Raw genomic sequence first — 6,000 nt, 5'->3', positions numbered from 1 at the left:
AAAGTGACACATGCTGTGTATCATCTGGGAGTGGTGCAGGGAGACCCTGAAGAATGGAAGGCCAGGGCTGGATCAAGGTATGCCCCGGCCTAGCCCACAAAGTTTTGATGGATGGCACCAGTGCATGTGTCTGTGAAAAGTGCCTGACTGCCTGATACTCGCTCAAGCGAGGGTCCCAAAGTGACAGCCAGCGAGGCTTTACTAATTTTATAATTACTATTATAGCATTTTAATAGTAATAAGAAAATGAGTATGTTTATGATGCAGAAAATTGGGTAGGTGGAGCCACAAATCTCGAATTAACCAGCCACCCCTGATAACTTCTTTACCAGCCTTTTGATTGCATGAGGAATCCTTCCATGGCTCACCTCATGCAACTAATTTTTTTTTCTTTGGCCATGTACTGCATGGGAATGCATGGGTTTTCTTGTTTTCTTCCCCTGTGTGCTGCTTTCCTCCTTTACATTCTCTCTTCGGCACCCTATGTTGCAGTTCACCCCTCCCAGCTCATTCGTAAAAAGCACAGTAACTTGGGTTACCGCCTGGCTATTTTTTTACTGGCATGACTAGTATTTTTTTTTTTAAAACATATTTTATTGAACAAAAGCATTACAGTACATAATCAGACAGTGCATCACCCCCGACGGAATTGTGACAAGATAGGACGCAGATCTGCAAGGAGACCTAGCCATGGATTACATCTATGTACCTCGCTTTTGGGGGTAACACAACATGCATTAATCAAACATCTAGTCCAATAGTACTGCGACTATACATCACTTCTCAATTGAATTTTAAGAAACCAAAAAGGAAACAAGACCCAACAACCACCCCCCCTCCCCCCTTTGCTCATTCAACACATAAATGCACAGCATAACATGTAGTAGATGCAACCTAATTTCTCTGTGCGCATCTGCTTTAGGAACCAAAATAAATGGGATACATTCCTGGCCCATAACCAAAGGCACAGGGCTCTGCACTCCAGAGGCCACAGCAATATATGAAGCGCAAGCGGGCGTTGAGCTTAACATAGAAACAGATCCCGCTACCAGAGAACTGAGTCAAACGAGCCAATTAACCTACACCCCCCCCCCCCGCCACCCCACTCCAGATTGCGCTACCGACCACCGAGTTCAAAGCATAGACTACCAATGGATCACCCGTTGAAAGCTACACACACACAGAGGAGAGCCCGCAGCAGGGTCCCCCCCCCCTGGCCCCGCACCTCTCGGGAGCACCCGTGCCAATAAGGACCTATCCCTACTGTCAGCCCCTCTCACATCAATCACCAGGGGGATCATCTGACTCACCCGGGGGATCCAGCCACAATCCTCTATAATCCGCCCACCTCTTCCATATTTTATAATGCTTCCGCGGACAGCCACGGGCAACCCCATGTTAAAATCCGGACCATTCCTCCAGGCAGAGAGCGGGGGCCCCCGATCATTCTTCCAGCCACTGGCGATGTCCAGTTTTGCCAGGGTGAGCCCCAGGAGCAGCAGATGCCGTTTATAGGTGTTGCCACCGATCCCATCTATCACGTGGAGAAGAGCCAACCGCGGGTTGCGCGGGAGCATCCACCCCAACATCTCTGACAAGCATGCGAAAACCCCTCGCCAAAAGCGGTCCAATACAGTGCATAACCATACCGTATGGAGAAAGGTGCCCTCCTCCCGGCCGCATCGAAGGCACTCCGGGTAGGCGATCAGACCCGCTCACCACAACCGGGCCCGGGTGAAATAGACGCGATGCAGAAATTTTAATTGAATGAGCCGCAGACGCATGGCTATCGCGGCCTCCCGCGGGGCCGCTAGGGCCTCCCTCCAATCCTCTTCCTCAAGAACGCCGACGTCCTCCTCCCACACTCCTCGCAATTTGTCCGTCGTCGGGGCACTATGAGTGACCAGGGACTGGTAGATCCTCGAAATCTTTTTGGTCTCCAGATCCCCCATAAAGACCTTGGCCTCCAGGGGGCTAAACTCAAGGAGCGCCTCAATGCCCACCAAGCTAGGAGAAAGGGCATGGTGGAGCTGCAGTTAGCGGAAGAATTGAGTGTCCCATTCCGCACCACATCCCCCAGGGTCGAGATCCCTATGGCATCCCAGTCCCAAAAGCCCCGTAAGGTCGCGAGCTCCGGCAAACGCCCGTTATGCCACAACGGGGTCTCATCCGTCAACTTATTCCACCACCCCATGCGCTTCAAGGATTGTCGCCAGATATTAAAGACTAGCTTCGTAGCCGGTGGCAGATCCCTCCGCAACGGCGCCGAATACAGTACCGTGTGTAGGGTGTGTGGCTCCATCAAGAGCCGCTCCAGTGCGTACGCCGGGTCTCCTCTGTCCCCATACCACCACTCATTCAAGATCAGGAGATGGGAGGCCTGATAATAGGAGAGAATATCAGAGGTCGCCAGTCCCCCACAGTATGTGGACAGAAAGCACGTACGAATTGCTACTCGGACCGCTTTACCTCCCTATAGGAACTGTCTCAGCGCAAAATTTACCTGTGAAAACCATCTGGGCGTTATCGGATATGGGTGGTTCTGCAGCTGGTAGAGCAACCGCGGGAGTGTGACCATCTTGAAAATCGCCGACCGGTGATAAATCTTTAGAGGCATACGGTACCAGAGTTTCATGTCCGATTTCGCGCGCTCCCAAACCGGTGCCAAGTTCCTTTCCCATGATACCAGGGGCACGTCTGTGAGGGACGCTCCCAGGTATTTGAGCCCTCCATCCGCCCTCTGCAGCGCAGCGGCACAGGGCCCCACCGCTTCGGGATTTCCCAGTATCCATACCGTGGACTTCGGGGGGTTCATGTACAGTCCGGAGGACTCGCCAAAGATTCTCATGACTTCCAGTATTCTCGGCCCGACCTGTTCAAGTCCGACAGAAAGAAGAGGACGTCATCAGCGTACAACGCAATTCTATCGGAGGCCCCCGGAGCCCACTCAAATCCCTGCAACTGCGCATCCATGCGTACCCATGCCGCCAGCGGCTCCATAGCCAGGGCGAATAGGCACGGGGACAAGGGGCAGCCCTGCCTCGTGCCACGCCGCACCGAGAAGTGAGAGGACACAGCCCCGGACACCCTCACCGACGCTGTCAGCTCGGTATACAGGAGGTGAATGTATGACAAAAAACGTGGGCCAAAATTGAGTCTGCGCAAAAGGGCAAAGAGATAGACCCAGCTGAGGGAGTCAAATGCTCTATCTATGTCCGCTAGAAGAAGGGCAGCCGGGCTCCCGGACCGTCGAATCGCCGCCAGTGCCACATGCGCCCGCCTGATGTTGTGGCGCGTCGCCCGCTGAGGCATAAAGCCCGCCTGGTCCGGGTGTACCAGGGCCGATATATGCGGCATGAGACGGTTAGCCGGCACCTTGGCCAACACCTTGACCTCTACATTTAGGAGCGAGATCGGACGGAAGGAGGCATGCCGCTCCGGGGGCCGACCCGGCTTCAGAAACACCACCACCTCCGCATGCCGCCAGTCTGGGGGAAGCTTTCCGGCCTCCCTGGATTCCTCTACTACCGCACGATAATGCGAGGCCAGCTGGAGATGGTATCGCCTAAAAAATTCGCTTGGAAACCCGTTAGGGCTCGGCGCCTTCCCAGAATTGAGCTCCCCTAGAGCCCCAGCCAGTTCTTCATCCGACAATGGTAGGTCCAATTGCCGCTGTGTCTCATCAGACACAGCCTTCGGCGGGAGATCCCCAATGAATCTCGCTATCCACTCCTCCGCCAGGCACTCCCGCGGGGCATAGAGGTCAGCATAGTACTCTGCGAAACTATCAGCTATTGGTTGGGGGCCTACCAGCCGTGAGCCGTTTCCGTCCAGTATTCCCGAAGGGCCTGGGGGCGGAGAGTCCCCTGACAGAGCCTGTGTAGCATTTTGCTAGATTTATCTCCCCATTGGCAAACTCTGCTACACGTTGCCAACCACGCCTGTCTCGCTTCATCTAACAGATAAGAGACATACGACTGCTGAGCCTGCAGCAGGCGTCGCACCCCCACGCCCCCACTATCCTCCCTACTCTGACGCTCCAGTCCCTACACCTCCGCTTCTGCCCTAACCAAAGCATCCCTGCGCCGTTTACGCGCAGCCGCGCACCAGGCGATGTCTGCCCCTCGAAGGGTAGGCTTCATCGCTTCCCATAAGGTCGTTGCGTCCGAGACCGAGCCCAAGTTCGTGGTCAAATAATCCACGATCGCCTCCCTCATATGCTTGTCATATTCCGGATTTTGTAGATGCCACACCGAGAGGCGCCATTGGAACTGAGGACGCGCCTCGCCCAGCTGCAAGTCGATGTACACTGAGGAATGGTCCGATAACCCCCTAGGGTGAATACCAGCCGACACCACCCTCGAGACCACCCCCGAGGAACAAACACATAGTCAATCCTTGAGAAGGACGCATGCACTGCTGACAAAAATGTATACTCCCTCCTGGTGCCATGGTGAAGTCGCCACGTGTCCACCCAATCCAGACTAGACACCAGTGCGTGTAACTTTGAGGGTTGGGAGCCCCCACAGAACCCGCCCGCTCTGGACCTATCCCTGCTGGGGTCTATGACATTGTTCCAATCACCTCCCACCACAGAAACCATGTCCGGCATATCAGACCACAGCGCCAACAACCGCTCCACCATGGACCATTGCAAAGGAGGGGGGGCATACACACATCCCAGCTCCATTCCAATCATAACATGGACAAAGACATAGCGCCCCTGTCCATCCAGCCACTGCACATAAGGAACTCTACGATGGATAAGGATAGCCACGCCCCTGGACCCCTGTGTGAAGCCAGCATGGAACCCACTAGCCATCTAGGTGCGTATTGTGTGTGGGCCCCAAATAATAATTGTAGCAAAGTGTATGTACTGCATGTGATGCTTGGTGTGAAAGCGCAATCCAACCCCCGAACCAAACCACCCCAACCCCCAACAAACCCCCACATGACCAGTATTTTAATGTCCCGCCTGGTATAAAAATTAAATCACATAAAGATGCTACTTTTTCCCTTATCAGTACAGATTTTAAATAGTAAATTTAAGAAAAAAACACTTTAAAATATATTCTAGAGCTGCCTTAATTTTACCTGACTGAAAATTAAAGTAAGAAGGGCCATGTTAAAAATAAATACTGATAATTTTACATTAAGTTCTATTTAAGTATCCTGTCCAGAGCTTTGCAGAATCCTAAAATGTGTACAATTGTCCAATATAGTCATAGTACATTTTATTGTATGGTTAAGTAAAACCTTTGCAAACTTCTAAAAAGAGATATAAATATACGCTATACAATGATAAAACCATATGATATAAACATGCATGGCTAAATACAAGCAGAGAGGATTCAGCTGAACCGTTTTTTAAGAAGTGGGCAAGAAAGCAGATAGAGCAATTAACGTAACAGACCTTTGAGCATGGAATTAAAACAGTGTGCAAAATACGCAGAACACAGACCTGTTGTGAAACGATTGATCTACAGAATACAGGCAAAGAAGATTCAGTGGAACCATATTTTTAAGGGTAGTGCAATTAACAGATCAAGTTTTTATGCGTAGATTATAAAGCAATGTGTAAAATACGCAGAATGCAGGCCTGTTATTGAACGGCAGATCTGCAAATGGTACTAAACGAAAACAAGTCACAAACTTGTCTTGCTCAGAGGCTGATCTAATTGTCGAGTCGTAATATATAAATGAGACTCAGACTACGTGTATCTGTTTAGCTCTTTATTCTTGCGTCTATCTCTTGCCTGTCCCTACTCTACTCTACTCCTTCCTTGACCCCTCCCTGTCTGGTTCCTCCCACAACTCCACTCCCCAACTACTAGAGTGCTGACGGACACTCTTACATCTCCCCTCTTCTTAAACAAAACAAAAGTCAATTAGATGGTCCGTGATTCTCTGTTTCACTGATCATAGGTTCCTCAATTAGCCGCACAGGCCTCCGAATGGTTCGCCGTGGTCTCAGAGGTACCTCGGAGTTTTCATTATCGG

This window comes from Lissotriton helveticus, chromosome 8, assembly GCF_964261635.1.
Source record: "Lissotriton helveticus chromosome 8, aLisHel1.1, whole genome shotgun sequence".
In the NCBI taxonomy this organism is placed as follows: domain Eukaryota; kingdom Metazoa; phylum Chordata; class Amphibia; order Caudata; family Salamandridae; genus Lissotriton; species Lissotriton helveticus.
Note: the sequence above shows the minus strand (reverse complement) of the source record.